This window comes from Meriones unguiculatus, chromosome 4 (assembly GCF_030254825.1).
Source record: "Meriones unguiculatus strain TT.TT164.6M chromosome 4, Bangor_MerUng_6.1, whole genome shotgun sequence".
In the NCBI taxonomy this organism is placed as follows: domain Eukaryota; kingdom Metazoa; phylum Chordata; class Mammalia; order Rodentia; family Muridae; genus Meriones; species Meriones unguiculatus.
The window spans coordinates 31789234-31806714 of NC_083352.1; the positions used below are offsets into that span (position 1 = coordinate 31789234).

At 38.0% G+C, this 17481-nt stretch overlaps 1 long non-coding RNA gene across 1 annotated transcript; it reads left to right on the forward strand.

Annotated features, from left to right (window-relative positions):
- The first annotated feature begins 50 nt into the window (after window positions 1-50).
- Window positions 51-16807, forward strand: LOC132653492 (uncharacterized). The gene is made up of 3 exons (XR_009591221.1): window positions 51-186; window positions 10720-10886; window positions 16593-16807. It is a non-coding gene; the product is annotated as an uncharacterized LOC132653492 (long non-coding RNA).
- The last annotated feature ends 674 nt before the right edge of the window (window positions 16808-17481 follow it).

Here is a 17481-nt window from a genome sequence, read left to right on the forward strand (position 1 = left end):
GGACGGGAAGACTGAAATTCCGGAAAACAAGAGAACCCCCAATAAAAAAGTGTAGCGAGGGGTGACAGGGCGAATGCAGAAAAAGTATAGCCAAACAGGTACAAAAAGTTAAGGCTGGGGTACTCCTGTGAGATTCCTGCAGGGACAGCGCGCCGCACCGTCTTGAAAGCGATCTTCTCTCCTTGGGTAGGTGAGAGCTGTCTGGTGGCTTTGCAGAAACATCTAGAGCTGAGGCTGCTGATTTGGGGCTGGGGCTGGGGGCTGGGGCTCCAGCTCAGCAAACTGATCAGATCAGAGTCCTGGGTACATACACTCCCGGTATATATGCGGGTCCTCTTGACATATGCTAATCAAGTCCTTTCATGCGCGCCGGGGAGGTTGGTTTTGTTTGAAATCTTAAACCAGCCTCCTCTCAACACGTTTTTGCTCTTCGGAAGTGACTAAACGGAGCACTTGGAAAACTCATTCCTGCACTTGGCCAAAGTCAGTCAGCCAGCAAATTCGAGGAGGCTCAGCCGACACCCCTGGTGTTCTAGGTTGTCTCTGGGACAACCAGGATGTTGCTTAGGCGCTGCTGTGCAACCACCTTTGATGTGGACTCATTTGCAGAGATAGATAGCTGGGAGAAGGAGCCCAGCTTGCAGAATATAGAGGGGGCGGGGGTTACAGAACCGGAGATGGGTGGGAGGAGGAAAAGGAGAGTACAAGAGAATTGGACTCCTTGGGAGCTGCTGGGAGCTTGCAGTGGACAGGTGCAAAGAAAGGCAAGGAGGGAGAAGGGGAAAGGGCGTTACCTGAGGCTTAGACCTGCCCAGACACACATGAAAGGAAAATCAAAGCTTTGACAGTTTAACTCACTAATTTTAAAACACTAATAAAATGTACAAGCATTACTCTTTTCTTTTATCATTTAGATGGGGATTTTCTTTACATAATCAAGCTTAGGTTGGAAATGCCTCCCCCCACCTTTCTCAACTTCTCTTTAATGTTTATCTTAACTCAGCAAATGATAGAACCAGGATTGCCTTATGTCTATGTAGAACTCATAAATTGTATGTGGAGGTCCTGGGCTTCTCATTAGAATAATAAAATAGCACACTAAAACCACGAATTGAGGGATTAACAGTCCTTCAAACAGATTGGTTCACCTTCTTATAATTTGCTGTGAATACAAAATAAGTATAGAAAGGTGTCATAAATGAGAGAAACCTCTGGCCCTTGTCCAATCTAAAAACACCACATTTTTTTCTTAGCTGTAATTTCCCAGAAGCTAGCGTTCGTTTTAACTTCACACTTCAATTATAAAAATCTCAAAATAACTAAACAAATATAATAATGGCTCCTGGCAAGTGTCTGAGATTTTTAAAACTACTGGTAAAATTTAAGAGTGCATAAACATATTTGCAAAATAAAAACTGACCTGAAGGAGTTAGACATATATCTACTTTAAATGTTAAAACGTTGTTCCACCAGCTAGCCTCAAGAGCTAGCTAGTGAAATCTGTCAGTGGCAGAAAAATTGAGAATCATTGGTCAGACTTATTCTTTCCCTGTGCAGAGAGTTTTAAAGAATAGCTAAGATTAGAATTTCAGGTTTGTTGTGTGTTCTATTCAGCAAAAGCCTAAACTTGGGAGCTCAGATGCATTTGACTAGTTTGTTTTATTTTCTCTCCTCCTTCACCTCCTCCTCCTTCTTTTCGTTTTCCTCTTCTCCTCCTCCTCTTCCCCTCCTCCTCCTCCCTCTTCCCATTCTTTCCCTCCTCCCTCTCCTCTGGATAATTAATTGGCAGGTGCTTTAAAGGAGGTAAAGTTACACTTTTCTGTCACTACAGGCCTAACTACTGACCCTTGTGGGACCAGGTTATAAAAGAGTCCTTAAAGCAGGCGATTTACTGCTGATAGACACAAAATAAAACAAAAGTTCAGGCTAAAAACAACAAGCAGATCAATTACTTCAGAAACATATTGATAAGTCTCTTTTAAAGGTAGCTCCAGGTAAATGTCATATTATTTTACCTTTCAAATAGCAGCAGCCTGTTTTGTGGCGGGACCCCCAAATCCACCACAGCCAAGATTTCAAAGCACATCTGTGTAAACACTATCACATCGGTGTCAAGCATCAACCAATGAGCTTTTACTTTGAACCAAATCTTCTTAATTGCAGTGTTAAATCAAAGAACGTTAGATCAAAGTTCCGTGAATCTCATAGCGGAATAACTAAAGTAGCCAGAACATACATTGATCACTTTTAAAGAGGAGATGCTTACAGGTTTTAAACTTAGATCAAGTGCCTTTTAATGAGGTTTGTTTCAAGATCTAAGTTCTGTGCAACATATAACATAACACTGTTAATTATTCCACAACAAACATATTATTGTCACCTGCACCTAGAAGTATTAGTTTAATATATATTTCCTCACATGGAACACTTTCAGTCCTGGTGTGTAATTTATAGCTATTATATTCTTAAATCTCTTGTATTACACACACACACACACACACACACACACACACACACACCACTTTTCACAAATGGTCACCAAAGTCCAGATACTGTAATAACAGACAAGGTATTTTTGTGCCTCAGCATTTGTATGTATTTTCTATCACGACAATAACCCAATGAGATAAGCTTAACCGGGTTATGGAGGGGAGAAAGTCTCATATTCTGTTGGGTTTTAGTTCAGAATCTAACATCCTTAATTTGTAAAAATATAGATAGCACCAGTACATAGCTCACTGTACTCAAGGTTGCTATGAGACATAAATGTGAAAATACACATTGGAAAGAGGCTTTAAAGCTACAAGGTTTCCTCTGTGTATAATGTCCTACACACCTTCACTTGGTGAGCAGGTTTTTTTTAACTTTGCAATCAGTAAGTGCAATTTGTCTAAAATGCAAAATAAATCCTTTTTTCTTTTTACCCATACCAAAGCTTTAATGTGCAAGTTTTGAACGGTGCTTAATGCTATTTTATAAAAGACCAGAATAGAAACAAAAAGATAAGGGTTTCTTTTGTTTGCTCTAGTCATGTGACAGGAAAAGATAACGCTAAAGATTTTTTTTTTTTTTTGCACATGCTGCGATGATATCATGGGAAGTTAAATAATTTTGAAGAGTGTTTTACAAGGGTACATTATTCAGCTTTTAAGTATACACTGCAATCTAATCAACTTTACCCGTGCTTCCTAGAGACCACTCTTGCCTTGCTGTTATACAAATATATGGGATGATTTTTACTTACACGAAATGTAGTTTCAGTGTTCCACACCATAAAATCCTATAAACCTTTTCAGTCAGTAGATCTCATAAACATTTGTTTTTACACACTTGATGACTCTGTATGTGCTTCACTTAAGAAAAAATAGCTTACTTAAGGGTCATGATTTACACCCTCAATAAAACAAAAGTCTCTATGTGCAACATGGTTACTTGTAATTATAAAGCATTGATGGCGCCATAAATATATGTATATAAAAACTGAAAAAATTACAATAAACAATGAAACATTATATAGCTGGTTAAAATGAGGAAATATATATGAACCCATAATACCCATAACCATTAGAATACAATATCACACTTAAAAGTATACAACAAAAGTGCTATCTTTTACATAAGAAATAAAAGACGGAAAATAAAAGGAATTTTACATGTATGTGCTTATTTTAAAAATAGATAAATGAGCCAGGTGTGGTGGCATACACCTGTAATCTCAGCACTCTGGGAGGCAGAGTGGATCTCTGTGAGTTCAAAGCCAGCCTGGCTTACAAAGTGAGTCGAAGACAGCCAAGGCTACAGAGAGAAACCCTGTCTCAAAAACAACAACAAAAAAATTAAATTAATTAATTAAAAACTAATAAAACTCGTTACTAGATTGAAAGAGTAGTTGGAATGAAAGTGATGACACTTCTCTGAGAACTTTTTAGAGAACTTAGATTTTTTTAAGTGTTTATTTTTTAACTAAAATAAGCAATGATGATTGGGGGTAGAATAAAACCAGGAACAAGAGAACCTAGCAAGCTAATGACAATCACATAAAAAAAAAAAAAAGACATTATGTTAAGAAAATGTGTTCAGACATTATGTTCAGTTCTGCAAAGCACTTCTTTGGTTATATAAATAAATAAATATTGAACTTTAGTGAGAAAGATTCTTATTCCCAGCATTATGAGTTAGAGAATGGCAGGACTGAAGAAATGGGTGGATAAACTGAGTTTATCTCTGAGAGAGGAGTTTACGTGAGCAAAGAGGGAAGACTAGGATTTACTCAGCAGTGTTGAATTACAGTTGAATCCGCCAGTATTGGCACATCCCCCCAATCCTCTCTCCACCCCACTCCTTTTGTGTGTGTGAGTGTGTGTGCATGTACTCTATCACACTCTTTCCTCTGAAAGGGCCTAGATGAAAACGTAGGCCCAAGCAATGAGCATACCTAATATCTAGACCTTGATCTTTTTAATTTATTCACCTCCCGAAATCATCTTAGAGAAATTATCATATTGGTTCTAGGATTGGGGCATCTTTTTTGTGCCAACTGGCAAAGAAACAGAGAAAATAATAAGGAAGTAAGAAAGAGACATTAAGTATAATCTGTGACAATTTGAGCATCAAAATAAATGATACAATAAGATGTTTATAGAAGAAAATAAGAATATTCAAATATTCAAAAAATATTGTTTAAGGAAACAACCATATGATAAAAGGAAGTCTTTGTCTTATAAAATTTTTTTTTTGCTAATAAATAGCAAAAAAATTGAATTAGAAAAGGACCATTTTTTAATACTCATCAGATGAACACTTCTGGTCCAGACACAGTCATTAGTGCATGGTAAAATAGTTGGTAAGTTTTGATTAAAACAGCAACAAAACCAAATGAAAACAAGGAGGGGTGGAAAAAGAGTATTACACAGAGAACAGTAATGATAGCACATTAATCTAGTGACTACTGTTCTACCAGAATAATAAACACAGCCATGTGACAGATAAACCCCATTTTCTTCTTATGCCTTTATTAGTGACCTGAGAGAAAAGTTTAAGTGAGTAAAGTTTTCTTTGGCTCCTGCTTTCTGAGGGTTCAGTCCATAGTTGCTTGGCCTCCCGTGTTTGGGTAGAACACTGTAGCCCTGCAGGCGTGTGGTAGGCAGGCTGGAGTGCTGGCTAATCTTCCAGAGGACCAGGGATCGATTCCCAGCATCCACATGGCACCTCACAATTGTAACTAGTTTCAGGGGGGTTCAACACTCTCACACAAGGCAAAACACTAATGCATGTAAAAAGAAATAAATTTAAAGAAAGAAGAAAATTTAAAAAAAAAGAAAAGAGCCTGGGATAAAAATCTACCCCCAAAGACATTTCTCTACCTTCTACCTTTTACCACTTCCCAATAATACTGTCATGTTATAACCTCCTCATGGGATCAATCCGCTGATTACGTAATAGCCGTCATGATGTTGTCCTCTTGTCAAGTTGACAATGAATAGTAACATCACAAACTCTAGGAAGAATACAATATCACTTACGTGTTATTCCAGTCAGAATGTCATACCTGACTTCATCATGATAGCAAATAAACTACAACTGAGTGTCAGTGCAGAAAACAACTGGCCTGTACTTTGGTCAAAACGTCAAAAGTTCAACATCCGGATTAAAGAAAACTAAAAAAGACATAAAAATTAAATGTGACATCTAACCTTAGTCTACAGGTTGAACTAGAAAAATAAAATCACACAGATTTTATTTACAGAACTCATAAATTTTAATATGGTGGTCCATTCTCCATTTTTCTATCCCTAAAGAGGAACAAAATAACGGTAACACACAGTATAATTTTTCCCTTTTGCATTTGTTATTCTTTTGTATTTTTTTCTTTCCTTGCCTCTTCAATTTAAACAAGATGATGCCACTGTTTTTTGTTTTTTTTTTTATAAGACCTTGGGGAAAATTCTATTTTCTCCACAGAGCTCAGCCTTTTTCTTTTCATAAAACTGGAACAGTAAAATTTCATCTCTTCACCTTGTGTGAGTACTCAGTAATCACATGGATCAATGTGTGTGAAAACATAAAGAATGATTTTAATATCAACACTTGTTACCAGCTTTCCCTGAATATTAGACCACATCATATTTCATGTTCTGATTTAGGTTACAAGAAGGTAAAGATAGACCATGAAATTTATAGCATCATGAAAACTAACAATGATACTGGGAACACAGAAAGAAAGAAATGCTATGTTTTCTATTACAGAGAGCTTAATCAATAACTGTGTTTTTCTTTTTTGAGACAGGGTCTGCTATGTTGCTCAGGCTGGTGTTGACCTCTTAGGCTCAAGTGGTCCTCTTACTTCTGCCTCTGAAGTAGCTAAGGCTACTAATCAATACTCTTTTGAGATGGGTCTGAGGAGAGAGACACAGAGAGAGACACTGAGACCCTCAGCATCTGGATGAGTGCATATTCTTCACTAATGTCTCACGTAACCTGTCATCATCATTTGAAGACTCATAAAAATTTACTGTAAAATACTTCATACTCATTTCTTGAGAGAAATTTGCCAGATCATCTCACCTGAAGAACTTCATTTGACTTATTATTAAACCCATGAAGCTAATGAAAAAAATACACATATTTTAGGTTATTCTAATGGTACCTCCTACTTGTCCTGAGGCAGATCAATGAAGAAAAATCAATGACATTACCAATGTTAAGAACACAGATCATGAGAGTATGATTGCTGGAAACTGGCTACATTCTAAAGGTTGTCACGCTAAATGCAGCCATACTAAAATGAAAGTTCATGCAGGAAGGAGCCTGTATCTGTTTTGTTCGTTAATAGTTAATCCCATTCTTACTAAATCAAGCTACAAACACCTAAGAAAGTAATAATATTTATTTTTTAGACAATTTACATATATGAAAAATGAGTTTTAAATAGCAACATTGTTTATATATTACTTGATGTTCCCAGAATCTGTGATTGAGTGGTGGATTAAGAAACTTAATTATATGTCCATCCTGTTTGCCTTTCTGAGTGAGGATTGAACATCTTACTCAGGGTCCTCCTGCTTGCTTAGTTTCTTTAGGTGTACAGATTTTAGTATGTTTATCCCATATTATATGTCTAATATCCAATTATGTGAGTATATACCATGTGTGTCTTTCTGCTTCTGGGATACCCCACTCAGGATGATCTTTTCTAGATCCCACCATTTCCCTGCAAATTTAATGATTTCCTTGTTTTTAATTGCTGAGTACTATTCCACTGTGTAAATGTACCACAATTTCTGTATCCATTCCTCCACTGAGGGACATTTGGGTTGTTTCCAGGTTCTTGCTATTACGAATATATGATCATTATAAAAACATCCCTGTAGTGTTCATTCCAGAGAAGTAATCCTATTTGCAAAAGTTTATTCACTTGAAATGTAAAAATAACAAACAATTTAGTAGTGTCTCGGGGCACATGCAAAGTGATATAATAAAAAAGGTTGAAAATAGCTGTAATTAAGTTTCTTTTTTAATTACATTTTTATATTAATTACAGTTTATTCACTTTGCATCCCAGCTACAGCCCCCTCACTCATTCCCTCTCAATCCCACCCTCCCTCCCTTATCTCCTCCCATGCCTCTCTCCAAGTCCACTGATAGGGGAGGTCCTCATCCCCTTCCATCTGACCGTAGCATATCAGGTCTCATCAGGACTGCTGCATTGTCTTCCTCTGTGGCCTGGCAAGGCTTCTGCCCCCTCAGGAGGAGGTGGTCAAAGAGCGCACCACTGAGTTCATGTCAGAGACAACCCCTGTTCCCCTTACTAGGGAACCCACTTGGCTACTGAGCTGCTATGGACAACATCTGTGCAGGGGTTCTAGCTTATTTCCATGAATGGTCCTTTGTTAGAGAATAAGTCTCAGAAAATACCCCTGTGCCCTGTTTCTATGGTTCTGTTGCTCTCCTTGTAGTGTTCCTGTCCTCTCCAGGTCTTACTATCTCCCCCTTCTTTCATAAGATTCCCTGCACTCTGCCCAAAGTTTGGTTATGAGTCTCAGCATCTCTTCTGATACACTGCTGGGTAGAGTCTTTCAAAGGCCCTCTGTGGTAGGCTCCTGTCCTGTTTCCTGTTTTCTCATTTGCTCAACAATGTTAATAGCAGCTTTATTTGTAATAGCAAGAACCTGGAAATAATCCAAATGTCCCTCAATGGAGGAATGGATACAGTATGGAGCCATTGCTCTTGATTATCCTCCAGGACTTGATGGTAAGATTCTATCATTGAAGATACCACACACTTGAGTCATAAAACATGAAGGAATCAAGATGAGACAGCCCAGAAAACTTCATCCCTACTGGCTAGCTTCCATACTGTCAGGTGTCATGCACACCAGTTGGGGTGGCAAAGTAGTCAACAGTGTTACATAGCTGTGTACTCCAAGCTGCTGTAACAACAGGCCTGGCCACATACACTCCCTGATGCGTTAGTGGCATGAATATCATAGGAGCAACCAGCCACTTTTTAAAATTATTGGATTTAAAGCCCTCTCCACAAGACAGAACTCAACCCTATTAGCATTAACTGGAAGCACAACCCATGACTGGTTAAATCATAGGATCTAGGGAGGAACCTAATACTATTTTCTGCAAAATGGACAGAGTGATAAACAGCCCAATAAGTTCTTATCTTTGTAGCCATAGAGTAATGCACTTCTCAAGCTTCATCGGAAGTTTTTGTTTGATTGATTGATTGATTGATTGATTGATTTTATGGTAGATGACAATTAATACAAAGCCACACAACCAGTTAACCTGAGAGAATAAGAAACTATGTAATACTTAACTTAAAATGGCATATCACATATCCTGCCCCCATGGCTCAGGAATCACGTCAGAAGAGGAAGTACGAACATTTTCAGAGCCAGAGGAAATAGACATCTGCAGCAAAATAGTGTTTTCTGAATATGACGTCCCCTCTGCACACGTGAACTCTTTTGGGCTGTGACTATATGTTCATGACCTGCTCAAAATCAAGCCAGTCAAAACTTCTCAGTGAACGGGGGAGGGGCTCCTTAAGTCCCGGACCTAGCTAGGGAGTTACTGTCAGTTGACAACTGCTAGGAGAAAGAGTGAGTCAGTTTCTTCAGGGATGTGGTCTGTGAGAGGCGATCCACGTTCCAGTACGTAGCCCCACACCCACGTTCATACAGGCAGCACTAAATGGCCTCAGTGGCTCTTAGAAAAACAGCACATAAAGTTGAGAAAGGGGTGGGGGACAGATAGAGGAGGAAGCGGAGAGGATGCTTGTATGGGGTGGGCTTCAAACACATTGTACGCATGCATGACATTTTTAAACAATAAAAACTGAAAAGAGCTAGAAGTCCACAACCGCCTTATATATCTGTGAACTCTGATGGGCTGCAACAACTGGCCTGGAAAAAAGCACTGTGATCTCTGGCATGCTTTACATGCTTAATAAATATCTTCTTGCTTAATTGACACGCAGGTTTAAAACTTTCAGAAACCTCAAGTGTTTGCTTTAAGTTCTTGAATGCACTTTACTATTGCTCACAATAATGATTCCAAGTTATAGACACGAGAGATGTAAAAATGTAACTTGACTCTCAAAAACAGGTACATTTGTAGATTAACATAACCTTGGTCTTGAAAAATAGCTACACCTAGACATAACTCCATTTGCTGCTACTGTGGGAACTCCGTGGCTGGCCTCTCCTGGGTCAGCCGCTAGAGGACGGTGTGGTCCCATGCCAAGACCTTGATAAAGCCCAGAGGGGACCTTGGCCTACTGAAATTGAATGCTGCCAAGTTTCATTTCCCAGCTTCCAGTCCTACCCTTGGCAAATTCTGCATGTAGTTCTTCTTTCCAAATGTGAAAATAAGAAAAAAAAATAGCAAAATTAGAATGAGTAGGTGATTGGCAAGATTAAAAAGTGACAGAAAATTGTGAAAATGTCAATAGTCTTGTTGGGAAAGAAAACGCAGGTCAGCAGATACTATGCAGCTGTCAGGACAGGGAGAAAGTGTTGACGCTGAGAATATTTGACTTGAGCTATTCCTGCGAACAGGCTATAAAGTTCTAGCTGGCAGAGAAACTTAGAAATGAGTTCAAGGACAACAGCTGAGTAAGGGAAATGAAATGGCAAGCAGGTAGTAACTGGATTTGGAACTCCACTGCTGTCAAAGACTGAAAATGTCTTTAAGAACTGTAACACTCTAAATCTGTGTTTCTTAGATTCTGCAATAAAATAAGTGAATAACACCAGCAATACACTTTGTGGGTTTTATAAAATAAGACATATAAAATTCTGGCAGCAGTTCCTTTAAAGCTATCAATTATAAGCCATAAGTGTTCCTAAGGAGCTGTTACCATTGAAATTTACTTTGCAGCTCAGTCTTATTTTCAGCAGGAAGATTGTTGCCTTGGGTCTCTGAAGCTGGAATAATTCAATCATACTCTCATTGCCCTGAAGAAAGAATTCCTTTGCTTATTAGATTTACAGGGAATTTCAGTAATTTTCATTCTTTCAAAAACACATAAAGGTTTTGTTTGTTTGCTTGTTGAGATAGAATCTTGACTGGCTTGAAACTTCCTATAAGTCAGGCTGGCCTCAGACTCTGCTTTGTCCAGAAAAGTTATCATTATTTTTTGAAAATAGATTCTTCTCTCATATACTACATCCTGACCAAAGTTTCCCCTTTCTCTACTCCTCCCAGCTTCCCTCTTCTCCAGATACACTCCCCCTCTATTTCCTCTTCAGATATGAGCAGGCCTCAAAGAGACAACAGCCAGACAGGACAAAACATGATACAGGAAAATAAGGTGAGGCTGGACAAGGCAACACAACAAAAGGAAAAGAGTCCCAGGAGCTCCTCTCCCAAAGGTATGGGTCATGTCTACACAGTAGCACCTTCAAGTTTAATGTCATCTCAGCCTGCATAGTTGGCAGAAAAAAAGATTCCAAGAAAATTTCATTTCAATACACAAACTTAAAATAAGACCAAAGGAGCATATGTACCACATTTTGAGATTTATTGTTCAAGTTTTTACTTGTTTAAGACTTAAATGGATAAACTGTCCCATTAAGAAAATTTTCAACCCTTCCTTCTTTATTGGGTTAATTTCCAATTTGAAAGATGACCTTATTTTTGAAAAATATCTTGAATTTTGTGAATTGATTTTTAGTTGTACTCTTCCACCTTAACAGATCCACCATGAAGACAAACTTTTCTGAAACATATCAGTAGGTCAGCGTAACATCTGAATTTAGCTGCAGCCGTGAGTGCAATGATTAACTGTGGATATCACAGAACGTAATTCTCTATGACATAAACTTAAATCAAAGTATATTCCTTGAAAAAAATACCATAAACATCAAGATTCTAGTCAAATAGTTTCCTTATATCACACTCAAAGAATGGAGGAATAGAGCTCCATATTCTAAAACAATTAGTTCAAAGCAACCTGTGTACAGCAATGATGTTCAAGTAGGTTATCTATAAGGTATTCTCTTATGTTCCTATAAGGTATTCTCTTATATTCCTATAAGGTATTCTCACCAAGTGAAAATCTATTTCATTTTCCTTGATGTGGTCCTTTGGGGTTTGCAGGGGCCTAACAGGATCTGATATGACCTTGACAAATTGGAAACCGTTTCTGAAGTATGTGGGTTCTCATATGCTTCAGTTGCCAAAGAATTTAGGAGCACCTGCACTTTTGAACTTTGTGTTGAGATCAATCTCTAGTTTCTGAGACACACTAACTTATTTTAACAGAAAAAAAAACACATTGCATACATGATTATTACCTTTCTTTATGAATGAATACCTTTGTGTTGATAATATGCAGATCTTTAAGTGGAATAAATGTAAGCATTGGATAACTGCATTACATCACTGATATATGATTTTGAAACATATTCTGATCAAGTCTAAAAATTGGTCTTTTGCCTATGCCAAGCCCTCATTTCCTGGAATTATAAAATGAAAATATTTCTTTGAACTGGATTCCTGCAGATCTGGTCATGGTAGTCTCTAGTGTGTTGCGCCCATGTGGTTTCTACAGCATTCCCAAATTCTGAAAGAAAAAAAAAATAGTAAAATGGTAATACGTAGCTTGACTGAAATTAATGAACAATATCATGAAAGTGAAAAGACCTGGGATCCTCCTCTTCGCTAAAAATGAACGAATTCATTTGCTAATTTGTGGCTAAAGACAAATCCTCAATCTTGGCCTATCTTATCTGCCCTGTCTCATTCTTCTGTCAGTTGTTGAATTATTTTCAGTATTCTATGACAATACAATGTAAACATTACAGAAATAGTTAAACATATTCTCATTTGTCTGTCCAGAAGGTTTTTAACCGGTTATATACCATGGATGGTATAAAAGACTGAATTATATAGACTTATCATTGGGTTGATTATATTAAAAGCTAATATAATTTACATTCATTAGCTAAACATGAATACAGAAGGTACTGAGTACCAAACCTCACCACTTCCTGTTTATTCTGCTCTCACCTAGTGCACTAAGCAAACAGTGGAAATTCTGTATGAAAATGCACCTCTCTGCATTTCTTCCCAACTCTGTATTCAAGTATGACATACTGCCAGCTTAAGATATCATGATAGGAATATTTTATATGATCGAAATCTGAAAATGCAACAAACTAGAGCTCCCTATCTCTTCTGTTCCCAAACTAGTCATCAGACCTTCACCAACCTACCTCTTTCACCTTCTAAAGGAAGCTGCTCCCTCCGTTTTTCAACAACTTCATTGCTATATGACTCTCCAACTTTCCATCACATTGGCTTAAGCTGATGCTTTCCCTTTATAATTTGAACTAAGATTTACCTAGACTGAATGCTCTTGAACTTTCTGGGATCTTTCCACTGACTTCAGTAAGACTTTACCCCAAAATATATCTTTTAATTGAATGAACAGGGTTATGAATGATTCTTTGCAAATCAATGTGTCTTAATGTGTCTCTCAGTTTCTAAAGATTTGAATATAGGAAATTTCTAAGTGCAAGACAAAATATTTAGGTTTAAGCCTTAGATAACCAAGAATAATAAAAAAAAGTCAACCTCAAAACCTCTTACAATTAATGAGTATGTCTGTTACTAGTCTTTAAGGCTTTTCCAAGTACCCAAGGCTCTAGATTGGAAGTTGTAAAGAACATTATGTGGATAGGAGTTATACTTCTCCCAACTTTATGAGGAAATTTCTACAGTTATCTTCTTTGTATTTCAGGTTTTCAGGTAAGATTTCTTGACAATTTCCACTAAATACTCCTGGGAGGAAAAAATTTATAAAAGGTCAAAAACATTAGACTAAGATACCTCTAAATTATTTTCAGTATTCGATGATGTTACAATATAAACATTTCAGAAATATTTAAACATTTTCTCATTTGTTTGTCTCTTGCTGTTGTTGGCACCATATTTTTTTGGGAGAAGTTTCAAAATATCCATGGTGAGCAATCTCATTTTTACAGCTCACCCTGGTAGACCTACTCATCCATTTTTCTCATGTGCATTCTGAGCTTGCCATGGGATTTTTACTTAGTCCAAATTGTGGATAAACAACATTAAATCATAGAGGTTGGCAAAAGATGAAACTGGTTTGCTATCCAGGTAACTTTCTCCACGTATGCACATTGAATTATCCTTGCTACTTCTCTAGTGGTTCCCTCTTTATGCTGAGATGTCCATCTGTTCGAAAGGCTGTCCTTCTGTTTGGATACATTCCCTTAAAGCAATTTCCCATCTGACATATGACAGTCTGGGGTTAGAGCCAGGGATAAGAGCATGTCCTAGGTGTGCTAGGTCTTCAGACCAGGTACCTACTGAGCCAGTCCATATGGACCTTTCAGAAGAGAGTGCTGAGGCCACAAAAAAATAAACACTAAGGACTTGCTTACAAATCCTTTTGGCTTTTCTTCTAAATCAGAAAAAAGTAGCTAGTGACCATATTTTCCAGCTTCCAGGCACTGTAAATGACATTTTGTAGGACATTTTTTGATTAAAGCTCTAGAGTCTATGACAAGATCATCCAAACTGCCTTTTAGTTTTGAACTCTTCAATTAATTTACCACTTTAGTTCACACTAAGCTCCATATGCTCCTCAATTTATAGCTTGTAACTCTATAAGATTCTCTAGTTGATAAAGTGTAAGAGCATCAAGAAGCAATTTTTAAATTTAATATAAATTAATTTTTTATGTAGTGGCTTATACAAAAGGGACATGCAAAATTTAAGAGTATAGGTTTATAAATATTCAGAATGAAGACACTTCTGTCATTTCAGCCAGAACATTCACGGAACTCTTGACAGTCTCTTTCCCTAACTAGTCTTGTCAGAATCATCTACCTAGGGCACCTGCTACTCTGACTACTAACATTACAAATAAATGAATCGGCCTGGCTGAGAGGGTGAAGCCATTTGTAGCCAAGTCTGACTACCTTAGTTTGGTCCCCAGGACAGATATAACGGAAGGAGAGACGTATGCATATGTTAATATGTACTTGTGTACAGAAATGCATACAAAATAGTATATAAGTAAGTTTAATTTTTAAATTATTTTATGCATACGACTGTTTTTCCTGCATGTGTGTCTGGGCAGTACACCTGTTCCCTGTGCTTATGGAGGCCAGAAGCAAGTTTTAGATCCCCTATGACTAGAGTTACAGACAACTTTGAGCCACCATGTGGGTGTTAGGACTCAAAACTGAGTCCTCTGGAAGACAGACCTGCCAGTTCTTAACTGCTGAACCATCTCTCCAGACCCATAAATTTAATTTGGTGTTTGACTTCATAGACTCAGTTCTATCCTGTGAAATTAATCAACATGACTACATGTAACTGCACCTTAAAATTCTTTATTTGTGGCATCCAGTTGCTTAAGTAAACTATTCTCTTTACATCCATCCTTCCACTGAGAAACATATGAGTAGCTTATATTCTCTGATGCTGCTCTGAATTGGTACCCATATCTTTTGGAGACTGAAGTACTCAACATTATTTCAACTAGGAATGGAATTAATGGGCCACAGGACATGGGTATGTTGAGTCTTAGTAAATACTGCTAACAGTTTTCAAGTCATTACTTGTTTTGCTGCCTTGTGGTATTGTGGTTGTGTAATAGATGACTAGAATTGTACTAGGAAGCTATTTTCTGCCAGAAAACACCCTTTGATGGTCATGGAGCTTAATCATTATCATTTCTGTCTTAGTCAAAGTTCTATTGCTGTGAAGAGACACCATGACAATGGAAACTCTTATGAAGGAAAACATTCATTGGGGTTGGCTTATAGTTCAGAGGTTTAGTCCATCATGGCAGGAAGTATGGCAGCACACAGGCAGACATGGTGCTGAAAAAATAGCTTGGAATTCTACATCTGAATTCGCAGGCAACGGGGAGAGGGACACTGGGTTTGGCTTGAGCATTTGAAACCTCAGAGCTAATTCCAGTGAAGGCAAGTGATTCCTTGTTCCTCTAACAAGGCCTCACCTCCCATTAGCAGCTATTTTCTTTCAAACAACACATGAACAAAAGGAGAGTGCCAATAAGGTGGGTTTACTTGCTTTGGACAGGGGATTTGCTGGTAGCAAGTCTGAGTTGTTATTTTATATTTCTTAAATAATGTAAAAGTCCCTATCAGTAAGTGGCAGGCAAAGACAGGGAATTAAAGGACTACACAACAGGAACTGAGAAATAAAGCACCAATAGCAAACACCTTGAAGATCTGAAAATTAAATTTAAAAAATACTACATGGGTATAATGGTCATGGTTAGAGTTTTACTGGGCTTGATGTTAGATAAATATGCATTATTAATGATTTGGTTACTGCTAACAAAGAGATAAATGAGAATAAAAAGGGACAGGTGGTAGTGAGGCCAGCGATTTGTGGCCATGGATAATGCTGAACTTTCTTAGGGGAACATAAGAACTGAGATTTGACTCTAGTCCAATGTGATGGTGCCAGATAATCCTTAAAGTGCTAGCTCTGTACTAAAATCTCAAAACTTGTTTCTTGAATTAATCCTTCTCCATGATCACCTTCCTCCTCTGCCCCTTTTCCTTTTCTCTTCTGGTCTCTACATTAGCCAAAAGTTTTCTGGAGAAACAGAACCAATAGATGAATGTATATTATAAAATGGGAATTTATTACATTGGCTCACACCAGAGGGGATAGGTGGTCCAACAGAGGATGTCTGCATGCTAGAGATGCTGGGGATCCTGGTAACCACTCAGCCCAAAAAGCTGTATGACTCAGCATTTCCAAACCGGCATCGAAGTCCTAAAAGTTCCCTGGAAAGCTGCTAGTATTCAGGGTGCATGGAAAGCTGAGGTAGCTGGAGTCTGACATCAGTGGGAAGACTATGGCAGCTGATAGACAGAGCCACTCAGGAAGAAGTGACTGAAGGCTGACAGGAATATACTGCTTTCCCTGAGACCTCCTTGTATCTGGGTCACTTGTGGTAAGATGCTGCCTATTTGAGGGCATATATGTTCCCTATCTTAGTTAATCCTACACCTCTCTCTCTCTCTCTCTCTCTCTCTCTCTCCCCTCTCCGATCCTAGATCATTCCAAATCCTGCCATGCTGATAATCAAGATCTACCATCGAAGCCTCCCATTTGATTGAATCAGTTGTATCTCCAGATGTGCAGCTTGCTTTTTCAGGAAGTAATTTTTTAAAAAGTTTAATGTGGACTGTTTGTTGGGAGTCTCAAGTACATAACAAGGGCCACTTTATTTCTGTATCCCCTCATTCTCCCCCACGCTGCACATTCATAATAAAATCCCTTCCTTTTAACTAACAAGATTGAGGTCCTATCATGTGGCAGGGACTGGGCTACAAAAATGATCTCACTCCATGTTGCTGAGATAAAGCTTAACTAAGATTAAGGGAAAGAGGAGGGGTACAGATCATTCTCCATGAAGGCAGAAGCTAATCAAAATAGAAAGCACTGCCTTGGGTAACTTCATTTCTATAATCTCAAGCATTGAGAATTGACTTCCAGGTCCTGATGGCTAGCTCTCAGGACAAAAGTACAAGAGAGGTCTGTGATCTCATAGAGTAAACTGTTGCACAGCCTCCAAGACTAGGTGTGATGTTTGGGACAACTTTGCTCAAAGAGAAGACTGAAAAGATCCGGGGGTGGGATGAGCATGAGAAAATACAGGGCTTCACTTACAGCTAGTCCCGTTTTGGAAGCTCAGGTGCACAGAATAAGACAATCATAGGCTTCAATAGGAGTTTTAAAAAGCTGTTTCTTATGGACAAACTTAAATTCCACATTTTCAACAAATGAAGGTTATTCCCTTATTTGCATGATGGCAAGTAGCAAAAGGCTAATACAATTTGGTCAGGAAATGCAATTTTTAAGTTTAAAAAACAAAGCAAGTAGAGCAATTGCAGATTTGAAGAGATACTATGTGAGAGATGTTAGTGTACCCTAGAATAGCAA